This window comes from Phascolarctos cinereus, unplaced genomic scaffold (genome assembly GCF_003287225.1).
Source record: "Phascolarctos cinereus isolate Bilbo 61053 unplaced genomic scaffold, phaCin_HiC Scaffold_2;HRSCAF=192, whole genome shotgun sequence".
NCBI lineage: Eukaryota > Metazoa > Chordata > Mammalia > Diprotodontia > Phascolarctidae > Phascolarctos > Phascolarctos cinereus.
The window spans coordinates 260,958,809-260,972,203 of NW_027555625.1; positions in this window are offsets into that span (position 1 = coordinate 260,958,809).

Consider the following 13,395-nt stretch of genomic DNA (forward strand, 5'->3'; position numbering starts at 1 on the left):
GCCGGAGTCATAATTAAGAATCCTTGAGGGTCAGCGAGGTGGCGCAGTGGGTAGAATACCAGCCCTAGAGTCAGGAGGACTTGAGTTCAAATCCAGCTTTGGACACGTAACACTTACTAGCTGTGTGACCCTGGGCAAGTCACTTAACTCCACTGCCTAGTCAAAAGGAAAAAAAATTCTTGGACCTGGGGCAAATTTGAGAGAGGGGGTGGCAGCTCCAGGTATGGGGTGCCTCGTATCCAAGGAGTTCTGACCCTTTTCCTATGGGGATTAGGGAAAAGAGTAGGCCTCAGAAAATTAGTAGCATGGTGACAGGACCCTGGAGTGGTAGCTCAAGAGTGGTTATGGACCATGAGTCAAAATGTGAAGACTATGGGAGAAAATACACCCTAGAAAGTCAAGCCCCTGGGAAAAAGCTTCTTTCACCCTTACTAAGTATAGTTCTGCTATAAGCTCCATGAAGTTAGGGTTGATGACAGATAAACTGTCCCCTAATGTCTACGCATAGTAGGCACTTAGTATATATTTATTGAATGAATTAAACAAGTTTTGAAACAAGCCTCTTCACAAATGTGTGAGACTATTTAAAAATCAAGGGTTGGGAGGAGAGGGAATTCTCAGATTAAAGACAGAAAGGATTGAGAATTTGGGTTTAAGGAATGTTAGCCATTCTAGTTGTCGGGTCTGGTTATTGATTGCACAAACCTAACAATAAAGATTCCTCTAACACGACACTGAGGAATTATTTAAAACTCTGCCTTTCCAATTTAAACACTAGCGCTGGCGGTCATTTGGTTACATTTTAGATTTTTGCTCCAAGCAATCTTGGAAAAGCTGCTTGCCTCCTTGCCCATAGAGAGTTCCAACTTGTGCCAGGGAGAAACAAAGAGATCTGACTCCACTTTCAAACTTCTCCTCGGCATCTGGTGAAGGTAAAAACATTGGTTTGTCCTAGCGATGCTCTGCCACTTGTCAACAAGGTTATTTAAAGCAGGAGATGATTCAACAGTTAGTGTACTGTCTGGGACCTTAAGTGGAGAAGCACAAAATCCTTTTGTAACTGACCGTGTACCTGGGACCAGAGCACCATTTTATGGACTCAACCACCACTGTATTTGCTTTGCACAACCTAAGGAATAGTTCAGTGAAACAATGCAAAATGAACAATAATCAACTGACCAACAAACATTTATTATTATTATATATATATTATAATAATATTATAATAATATAAAATATATTATATAATAATACTATATATAATGTAAAATAGATGATAATATATTAATAATATATAATAATATTCATTATTAGCATGATTGATTTTTATACCTGTACTCCTCTAAATTAAAAGAGGGCTTTGACCTAATAGACTACAAATGAGATTGATAAGAGGAGCATGGTCGTGTTCATCCAATGCCAAATGCTAAAACCATCCCTGTCCATTGCTTAAATGAAGCTGTATGTTATAAATAACAGAGTGTGCTCCTTTCTGAAGTACAGCATATATTGATAGATTGTATTCTTTAAAACTATGCATTGGGGCTGTTTATACTACCAGCTAAGGCTTGCTAGGCCACTGGCAACACAGATAATGTGAAGCTGCTTTAATAAGTCATCATCAACAAAATCACTTAGTATTGGTTAAAAATAGAAAGTAAAACAATAGAGCAGACCAGATAAAGGAGGTTCAGAAATAATAGAACTTGGTAACCCAAAGCATAAATTGATAAACCCCAAAACATAAATTACTTATGAAAGAATTTTCTGTTTGATAAGAGCTTCAAGGAAAACTAGAAAGTAGGGTGGCAGAAATTAGATTAGACCAATATCTTACACCATATTCCTCAATAAATCAAAAATGGATATGCAACCTGATCGTTAAAGTTTATACCATAAAAATTAGGAGAGAAACAGATATACTTTTCTCAGATATGGGTAGGAGATGAATTCTTAATCAAACAAGGGATAAAGGTAATTACAAAAGATGAAATATCTAATTTTAATGAAATTAAATTGAAAAACTTTTATACAAACAAAATTAATGCATCTGGGACAAGAAGGGAAGTTGTGGATTGGAAAAAAGTCTGTCTCACATTTCTTGGTTCGATATATATATACAATGTGTACATACATATATGTGTATATACATATACATAATGTGTGTATATATACATATATAATGTGTGTGTGTGTATATATATATATATATACACACACACATATATATATGTGTATATATATATATACACATATATATTTAAAGACTGTAAGCCGTCCTTTAACAGACAAGTAGACAAAGGATATGAACAAACAGTTCTAAAAAGAATTGCTATTAACAACCATATGAGAGAATGCTCTAAAACATTAATAATAAGAAAAATACAAATCAAAACAGCCTTAAGCTTTCACCTTGTATCTAGAAAATACACAAAGATGGCAATAACGATGATGCTAATGATGATAGCTAACATTTATATAGTGTTTACTATGTGCCAAGTTCTGTGCTAAGTACTTTACAAATACTATCTCATTTGATCCTTGACACAGCCATGGGAGGTAAAGGCTATTATTCTTTCCATTTTATAGATGAGGAAACTGAGGCAAAGAAAGGTTAAGTGATTTGCCCAGTGTTACACAGTTAAGATGAGATAGTTAATGTTGGAGGGGTTGTGGAAAGACAGGAACATTAATGCACTGTTGGTGGAACTATAAATTAGTACAAGCGCTCTGGAATTCAATTTAGAATTATGCACGTAAAGTGGCTAAAATGTCCATACACTTTGACCCGGAGATTCTGCAGCTAGGCATATGCCCTAAATAGGTTATGTATAAAAAAGAAAGGCTTCATATACACTAAAATATTTCTAGTAGAACTTTTGATGGTATGAAAGAACTGGAACCAAAGTAAATGCTATCAATTATGGAATGACTAAACAAATTATTGTGCATGAATGTAATATAATATTATTATGCTGAAATTATGAATATGGTGAATGCAAGACATATGGAAAAGCTTACATGAACTGATACAAAGTGAAGAGGGAGAGACAAGAAAAAAATATACATAGTGATTAGGTGATCACCACAATGGAAATGGAAGAACTCCCGCAAAACAACTGAAAATGAATGTTGAAAAATTAGAAAGACTCTTGGCTCCAAAGAACCAATATGAGAAGGCACCTCCTCCCATTCCTTTGCAGAGGCAGCAGGTCCATGGATGTGAACATTGCATATATTGTCATATTTTTTCCATATATTGATAGGTTTTGCTGCTCTTTTTCCTTTATTTCTCTTTAAAATTTTTTACATCATAAAGTGTGGCTCTCTGGGATGGTCAAAGAGATGGGACGCAGGGAAATGTAGGTGATGTAAAAACAAAGATACCAATAAAATTTTATCTCAAAAAGCAAAAATCACTCAATGCAACTAAACAAATATGTGTATACATGTACATATATAATATACATACATACGTATATGTGGAATATCTAGTAAGCAGATATTACTATATAATATGTGTGATATATCTTTATTATATAATTATAAATATTTTAGAATATATTTGTTATATTTTATACAATATATTATATGTTAGTATCCACCTGCTAGATATTCCAAATATATATATGTATTTATATATACACACATATACACATATTTGTATAAATATATACATATTAACTCTCTATATACACATATACCGTATGTACACATACATTTCTATAATATATACTTATTATGTAATATATAATTATATATTAGTACCTGCCTGCTAGATATTACACATATATACAGACATGTATATATATAAACACATATAAATATTTGTATAAATAGATATATACATATTAACTATATATATGCTATATATACACACATTTCTATAATATGTAATTGTATTATATAATATATCATTATGTGTGTGTGTATATATATGTATATATGTCTGTGTGTGTATATATGTTATGTGTGTGTGTGTGTGTGTGTGTGTGTGTGTGTGTGTATATTAGTACCTGCCTACTAGATACATGGTCCTATGCTAGACATTTGAGGATACAAAAACAAGCCAACAAAATGAAACTGTCCCTGCCCCAAAGAACTTGCCATCTCCTAGGGACATACAATTGATTCCCAGCTAAGACAAGGTGATTTGAGGAGGAATAGAGCAGTAATAATAGTGGGAATCAAGAAAGGCTTCTCATAGAAGGTGGAACCCAAACTAACTGTTGAAGAAAAATAAGGACTCTGAGAGGTAAAGGTAAGGAGGGAGTGTGTTTCAGGTATGGGGCACAGCCTAGGTAAAAGCTTACAGGTGGGAGATAGAATGCTGAGTTTAAGGAACAATTAGTGCCAGTTTGGTTGTGAAATAGGGTTTGTGATGGGGAATTATATGAAATGTCTGGGAAAGCAGTTCATGGAGGGCTTTCAATGTCAAACTAAAGAGTTTGCATTTTTTTCTAGTGGCAATGGGGATCCACTGAAGATTTTTGAGCAAGGCATGCGACATGGTAAGATTTGGGAAGAGTATTTTGGGAGTCATGGGGAAGACATTAAATAAAGGAGCCTGTAATCGGAGAGATAAATTAGGACTCTCTAGCAATAATACAGGCAAGGAGTCATGAGGGTCTGAGGTAGTATGTGAGTAGAGGTTGGCAGTGTGAGGAGAGAAGAGGGAACGGATAGTCAGACTAGCCAGCGTTGCTGAGGCTCAGAACCACAGCCAGCCCTCTCAGACTATTGTTTTCAATTTCTTTTTAAGGGCTGGAAACACCTCTTCCAAAAAGAAGACAGATTTTAGGATGAAATGTCACAGCTATGGGCTTCACTGACTCTGTTCCCAAGCTAGGGTCAGAAGTCTAAATTCCAGACCCCCTGGTGAATGTTTCAGAAAGAGGCCTTTAATTGCAAATTAAATGAATCTTCAAAGGAGTGGCTTGGGCCTCTTCTATTGTGGCTTCCCGACTCCTAACCATGCTCCCAGCAGTTTGGTACACATTCAGGACCATAGACTAGAAAGCCTGGGTTCTAGCCCACAGCTGAGTGACCTTGAGCAAGTCAAGTTCCTTGGAACCTGTGTGACCTTGGGCAAGCATCTTAATCATCTGGGCCTCTGCTTCCTTATCTGTAAAGTGAGGGATGGCCTTTGAAGTCCCTTTCTGGTTTAGATCTATGATTTTTGGGGCAACTAAGTGGTGAAGTGGATAGAACACCATCCCTGGACTCTGGAGGACCTGAGTTCAAATCTGACCTCAGACACTTGATACTTGCTAGCTGTGTGACCCTGGGCAAGTCTCTTAACCCCATTGCCTAGCTCCTCACCAAAGAAAAGAATAGATCTATGATCTTGAATTTCTCTGGCCTCAGTTTTGCCATTTGCAAAGTGAGTGGGTTGGACCAGATTATCTCTTAAATCCCTTCTATTTCTAATGATTCTTTTACCATCAGGGAAAATCAAGCAAGACCCACTGGCAGCCACTGGTAATCCTCTGTTCAACTTAGCATCACTCACCTGCTTCCTGGGGTCCCCTGTGGGGATCTCCCATGCCCTAATTATGTAATTACCTGAGGTAGATAAGCCCAGGCCCCTGGGAATGACTCACTGCCCAATTACTTATTTACTCAGGAGAGCAGACCTCTCTACCCCAGGCTAACACAACATGCTTCCTTTCTTTTTACTTTTTGGGCTAATTATCTTTTTCCCAAGAGAAAGGAACTGAGAGCCCTGGAGAGGTTGTTACAGCAGGAGAGCATATGTCAGGATTCGGAGCAGGGGGAGAGGCCCTGAGACTTCATCAAGGCTTTTGAGGAGCCAGCCATCATCAGTCTGGTCCGGATCAATGACCCTGCCTAGCTAGGGCCTTTCATGTTACAGGTAGGTCTCCCTTTCCATAATTACTGGCTTCTTTATCCTGTTGTGTGTAAATCAGATCTTAATTTAAATGCACCAGGAAGGGGACTAGTTCAATTCGGCCAGCATTTTAAAGCATCACCCATGTACAGGGGGCAGCTGGGTGGTGCAGTGGATAGAGCGCTGGCCTTGGAGTCAGGCATTTATCTTTATGAATTCAAATCTGGCCTCAGATACTCACTAGCTGTGTGACCTTGGTCAAATCACTTCACCCTGTTTGCCTCAGTTTACTCAACTGTAAAATGAGCTAGAGAAGGAAATGGCAAACCACTCCCGTATCTTTGCCAAGAAAACCCCAAATGAAGTCACAAAGAGTCAAATACTACTGAAAAAATGACTGAATAACAATACTATGTACGGAGCTCTTAAAAAGGACCTTGTGGTAACTTATTTTTGTAAAGGGATGACTCATTCCCTTATTGATCTAGTCTTTATACTTTCGAGTTGACAGTCATGGAAAACAACTATGGTCTCCACCCCTCTTTCTGGGAGAGGCTGTAGTTGATTATGGACTTAATCGCCCAGCTCTGTCCAGAAGCCCAAGTGTTAATTAAGACAGAGATAGTAACAACAAAGAGCTTACCCCCTCCTCTTCTTTCAGTCATCCTCAACCATTCATTCTTCCTCATACCCCGGATTGGTCAGTTATCATGTCCTGGTTCCCCCCCCCACCCCATTTGTTATAAAAGCTGTTTCATTCTCGTCAATCACAGCTTATGATGGTTATGGCAGCGAGGATTTTATTTTTATTTATTATTTTTATTTTTCAAGTAACAAATTTTTAAGATTAATCTTTTCTTCTCACTAATAATAATAGCTAGAGTTTACATAGCAATTTAAGGTTTGTAAAGTGTTTCACAAATATTATTTAATTTTATCCTCACAACAACCGTGAAAGGTAGGAGCTATTATTATCTTCATTTTACACATGAGGAAACTGAGGCACAGAGAGGTTAAGTGACTTGCCCAAGGTCACACAGCTAATAAGTGTGTGAGGCTAGATTTAAACTCAGGCCTTCCTGACTACAAGTTCAATGCTCTAAACACCTTAAATCTAACCTAGCTGCCTCCCCCAGTGAGCAAATGAAAAAGAAAAGGAAACCCTTCAGCACAAATCTATACAGTCCAGCAAAACCAATTCTTGTGTTAGACATGCCTGAAAATGTCTCTCAGCACTTAAGTTCATCTTTCTGACAGGAGGTGAGGGGCCTGTTTCATCTTCATTCCTTTGGACTCATGGTTTATCATTGTGTCAATTAGAGTTTTGAAGTCTTGCAAAATTGTTTTTCTCTAGAATGTTGTAATCTCTGTATACACTGATTCTGCCTCCACAATGTCTTCCATAGCAGTATCCCTTCTCTCCAGTCATGTGGTCGTTATTCTAATCTAGCTCCACAGACTACTGGCAGCTTCTTTATTGATTGCCCTGTCTCTCCCTTCGGGTTTCAGGAAGATACACAGACCAAGGTATGAAGACTTCGCTTGCCCCTCACACCTGGGTCCAGTCAGATCTCTCTCTCCTACCCTTTCCCAGCATTTACAATCTATAGCCCATAGTACAGTGGGCAAAACAACTATATTCTATATGGTATCCTAGGAGTCCCTGATGGTTTTGGGAATGTCAACCTTATCTCCCAAAGCTGCATCTTGTAGTAATAACTGATATGTACATATTGACTTATTGATTTAAAGTTCACAAAGTACTTCACATGTATTGTTGAATTTGAGTCTCTTTGTAGCCCTGTGAAATAGATGCTACAGGTTTTATTCTCATCAGCATTTCCATTTCATAGATGGGAAAACTGAGACAAGTCAAAAGGCAAACATAAGTCAAGTGACTTGCCTCTGGTTCATGTAGCTACTGATTGATATCTGAACCCAAGTCTTCCTGGCTCCTGGTCCAGTACTCTAGTTGCTGCACCGTGAATTCTCTCTATTCTAAGTGAGATCTGGGTCTGCAAAGGACTGGGCTCACAATCTGCAAGCAAGGGGAGGGGTGTTTAACGGGTCTCAGTGTGACCGAGGCAATGCCCATTCAGTGGAAGCAAGGACAATTTGAGGGACCTGGCCAATGAGCCACGTTTTGCTGCAAATAAATACTTGTTAAATTTCTTTAACTTGTTATAAAGGGTTGTAAGAAGCACCCCTGCAGAATTTGATTCAATTGAAGGGCATTCGTTAAGCACCTGCTATGATTAAGGCATTGGGCTGGGCTCTGGTCACAGGACTGAAAGTTGGATGGGATTTTCAGGATCATCTAGTCCAATCTCCTCATTTTATAGAAGAGGAAACTGAGTTAAATGACTCCTCTAAGGTCACATGGGTGGTAAGGAGCAGAACTGGGAATTGAACATAAGTCTTCTAATTCCAGGAAGGGAAAGAGAGAAGGGAGGGAAAGAGCGATGGAGAGAGGAAAGAAGGAAAGAAGGAAAAGAGGAAGGAAGTAAAGGAGAGATGGAGGAAAGAAGGAAGGAGGGAGGGAGGAAGGAAAGAGAAGAAGAAAGGAAAGGAAAGGAGGAAGAAGACGAGAACTTATTAAGTGCCTACTATGTGCCGCGCACTGTGCTAAACTCTTTACAACTATAATCTTATGTGATCCTCACAAAAACTCTGGGAGGCGGGTGCTGTTATTATCCTCATTCTACAATTGAGGAAACTGAGGTTAAGTGACTTGCGAGTCACATAGCTGGTAAGTATCTGAGGCAGGATTTCAACCAAGATCTATCCCAACTCCAGGCCCAATTCTATACCTACTGCCCCACCTAGCTGCCTCTGCAAAGAGCGTAAGGCCGAGAATCAAGAATCCAACTCTGCCTCTGCCTCTAACTAGAGATGCACTAGGTGATGTCTAAGGTCCCTTCCAACTTTGACATCCTGTGTTACGTGTTTGTTCTAGATAGGAAGTGCTTTCTTACCCATCCATTCAGCTAATCCCCAAAACAACTCAAAAAGCAAATAAGGTGGATATTATTACTATCTTTTTGGAGATGGTGTCACTGATACACAGAGAGGTTGAATGATTTCCTCAAGGTCATAGAACATGCAATGTTTAAACAAGATTAGAACTATGGTCTTCTGATCATTAATTAGTTACCTGCTCTTTCCTCAACTAAATTTTCTATCTGCCTCAGTGTTTACCACAGTGCTCAGTCCACTGTAAGCACTTCATTCACTCACTCACTCACTCACTCACTCACTCACTCACTCACTCACTCACTTACTCATTTCTGGGGACAGATTCTTTAAAAGGGGAAGGTTAGAGGTATTGGAATCACTGGTTCCCTTCTGGGCTCAGCACAAATGCCACCTATTGCTAGCGGCCTTTTCTTGGTCACCCCATCCCCCTACCCTACTTGCTCTAGTGCCTTCTGATCCAAAATATCTTGCATTTGACTTGTTTATGTCTTATATATACCTATATATGCATGTGTCTCCCTCATTTGACTTTAAGGTGACTGGGAAACGGGGATGTTTTGCTTTTGTCTCTGTGTTTCCAGAGTTTAATAGTATAGCCTCACCTATAGTCAGGGGCTTAATAAATGCTAATCTATTGACTGATTGGGATGGGAGGGAGGGATCTGGTGAGGGAAGAAAAGAATGAAAGACATTAAGCCTATGGTAGAGGTGTACTTTTGGAATTTGGGAAGCTTCAGGATAAGCTTAAGGGGGACTTCTGGTTTTATCCTCCTGCATTCTGTAACAAACTGTGAGTTCTTCATGATGATGGAGGGTGCTTCATTCCATGACAGTCTTGGGGCACCTAAAGAGGAGGAGAATTGGTTGACTAATCCCTTTTTCGTGGTTCAGCTCTTGTTCTGTGCCCAGGAGGAAACTTGAATCCCAGGAGGCTTGGCTGACTTTCCGTGTATGGGAGACACTCCACTTCTTATCCTGGGCTCAGTACCCCAGGGAAATTCCTGCCTCCAGCTTTGCACCTGGTTTGGTGGCCTACCTCACTTCCAATAACTCATTAATAATAAATTTAATAATTCCTCCCCGTTAGCCTCCTCCTCCTCCTGGAGCTTCCCAGTAATTCGATGCCAGAGATTAGAGGGCGGTGGATGCTGGGGCAGCAGCGGCTGCTTCTCCATGGGCTTGGGGACTCATCCATCTTGATCTAACCCTATTTTAAAGAAATATAAAAGGGTGGGACAGAGGGTTGGAGAAGAGAAAAATGATGTATCCAGTCAGGGTCTTTGTTAGCTGTTACTCCTCAAAAGGAGTGGGGGGTTGGGAACTCCGAATAAAAGCTGGCCTTTTTCTCTTGGGCTTTTATTTTTGGTGTTAATATGGAACAGAAAGAACAGTAGGGTGACTCCTTGGGAAGAGAACTCATTATTGTGATGAGCTGCATCTGTCCCTTGGTCTAGATGTCCCCTCCCCTCCTCCCTTCCTCCAGTTCTTTCCTGCCTCCATTCCCATTCACCCCACCCCCATTCCTAATTATTTCAGTAAGTTATACCTGCAAAATCAAAACCAGGATTTTTGCTCCCAGCCTGCTCGGTGCATGTAATAAAGGGGTCTGGTCATAAGGCCTTAGCTAATGCTCAGGGTATATTAGGGAATTGACTAAACGGTTGTCCTTCCAGGGGCAAAAGTCATCCATCAGACCACTCCTTTCCTCTTGGGAATGACGACCTTGAAGTCCATAGAGAATCCCCTATAATGTCCCCTCATTTGTGACACCCGAAGCTGGTCCTTGCCAGGAGATGGAAGGAAAGCCTGCGCCCCTGGACATTTCCTTGGTTGTACTGGGCAGCTGCTCGTGGGGTTTTGGCATCAGAAGGTATCATGGTATAGTGGAGAGAATGAGGATGAAGGACCCTGGTACAAATCCTAGCTCCACCATTAACTACTTGTGTGGCATAGTGGGTAGAGGTCTGGATCCCAAGTCCCACTTCCAGTCTTGCCACTTGCTAACCTGTATGACCTTGGGCAAGTCATTTAACCTTTATGGGCATCAGTTTCCTGTTTACCCATGGAACAAAAGGGTTGGATTAGATGACCTTTAAGGCACTTTCTGGCTTTAAAGCTATGAATCCATTATCCTAAGTCACTTTACCTCTCCAGGCCTCAGTTTCCCCATCTGTAAAATGGGGTTGGGGGGGTTGAATTAGAAAAAAAGCCAGGAGATGCTGGACGTGGTAAGCATGATATAACATCACTGTAAATGAAATTGACTCTATCTTAACAGATAAGAGATGGTGGATTATTGACATGAGAATTCATTTACTTTAGGACTAATTTTTTTCTTTTTCCAAGAGAAAGTGATTGTGGCAGCCCTTGGGAGATTTTTTCAGTCATAGAGCATCTGTCAGGGTTTGGTAGGAGGGGTGGGGGGCAGACCTTGGGAGCCCCTTACTGTCCTAAATCTATTATCATAAGACAGGATTCTGTGTTTTTCTCTTAGCTTTCAGATTGATAGTCATCCTCCTGGAGTAATTTGAATGTTCTTTCACTGATGGGAGTGGGACTATATGTCAGCCTCCTCCTACTGGCTGATACCTCAGGAAATGTTTGTCTCACACTCAGAGACTTTGAGTAAGTGTACTAGTTTCTCTGAAGCCCTATTCTTTCATCTGCTACGTGAAAATGGTAAGAATGAGTGAAAACTCCCTCATTCTACACCCTCCCCTCACACATAGAAGACATGGCCCTACCAATAATATAAATCAATAGGTAAAGGCAAAAAAAGAACTTAGAAAACCCAAAGCACTCCGAGTGGTGCTCTCTTCTTTTCTCAGGATCCATCTTCTGGAATTAACCCATGAGCATGCATGTTTAGTCACTGATGGCATTTATTACCTCTGGAGGGGGAAACAAAACCCTTTCATGTAACAAATGGTAATAAAAACATGTTGATACAGTAGAGTAGCCCGGCTCAGGGACTCTTACAGGAATGGGAGACTTCATCTGATATTTTCAACAGCATGTTATGAAGTGTGGCCACATAATAGATTTTAATGGCGCTATGAACTGGAATATAGTAATCCTGTATTTCAGAGACCCATATACCCACGCGCTTTTCAGTAAGAGGGCACTATATATCTTACCCAACTATAAAATTCATCTACCTGTCTCTCATTTGGTGGCATTCACAAATTGACTGCATCTCCAAGTGGGCTCTCTGGTTTTCAGGACAGTCTCTCTTTAGCCACTGGGAGGCCACTAAGCCTCACGTGTTCTCTCCTGAGACCCCAGAGGTATTCTGGGGTCTGATATATTGGTCGCAGTGTTTATAACAGGCGGATACATTCATTTGGACTTACACAAAAGGAAGGAGGGAAGTGCTAATATAAATTTTTGTGTAGATGCCAATTATTTCTTGGCCCGGATCTGGTACCTTCCTGCTGAAATCTGTTTATCTTCCTGGTAAGTATTTTCAGGTTATTAACCATAACTCAGTCCTCCCAACTCAGCTCAGCTCAGCACCTTCTGCTTCAGGCTCTAAATTTCAAGGTCCCAGTGACTTGAAGCTTGGGACTGCTTAGAAGGAGTTTGTTGAGGGGTATCTATTACCTTCTCAGTTGTAGCAGCTCAACCTGTCATTGATTGGGAGGGGTGGAAATTACCATTTCAAAACCTACATCATCCTAAGCAGGGAAACTTAGTGGACGTTTGTTAACTTGCTCTGGAATTTGTTCCTTGGCAATTATAGGCCTGAGACTGAGTTCACTTTCAGTGAGTCCAGAAAAGTTGTAGGCTTATGAGTTGTCCTAAAGAATAGTTGGATTGAGAGGCATATCCCCAAATCTCAAGGGGTTAATGTTGCTCTCATGAGAAAATCATTTATTTGATTCCTCATTGTATGGGAGGACATCTGGTCTGGGCTGTTTGGCTGATGTTGAGGAGGGAGGAAAGAGAAGGGGGAAGGGTTGGTAAGAAAGAAAGGGCTGGAGGGAGGTTTTTGAAAATATTTTTATTTCAAGAGGGAAGCACATGGAGTTTGCATTACTGAGCTAACAGTCCAAAGTAACTGAAAAAAAAACCCTGATTTTGCAAACAGGAGAAGTGCCTGGATAATTTGGTAATCTTAAGATCAGAGCTGGCTAGGAGATTGTGGTAGTGGTGGTGGTGGTGGTGGTGGTGGGGCACATTTTAAGACCCTGTAACTGGGTTTGCAGCCCTTTCCTGGCCCAAAAGACAAAGGCCTATTTCATTAAGATGGATTTAAGTTACTATGACAGGCTGTCTGAATTTTTACTGTCAACTAGAAGGCATTGGAAGGTTAACCCTGCCTTTAACAAAACAGGAGCCATATCCTTTCATCAGGAGATTTGCACATTTCTAGCCTCTCCTATAAGAGGGAGAGGAGGAAAATAAACAAACCAGGAAAGCTCCTTATCTTTGGGATTCCTTTTTCCAACAGAGTCAGTGTTAGGTGGGGCAGCTTGATCTGAAGCCTGCTTCTGTTGCATTGGCTGCCTGCTGACAGTGATGCTCCTCCCATGCCTCATGGTGGCCTCAATTGTGGCTGCACAAGA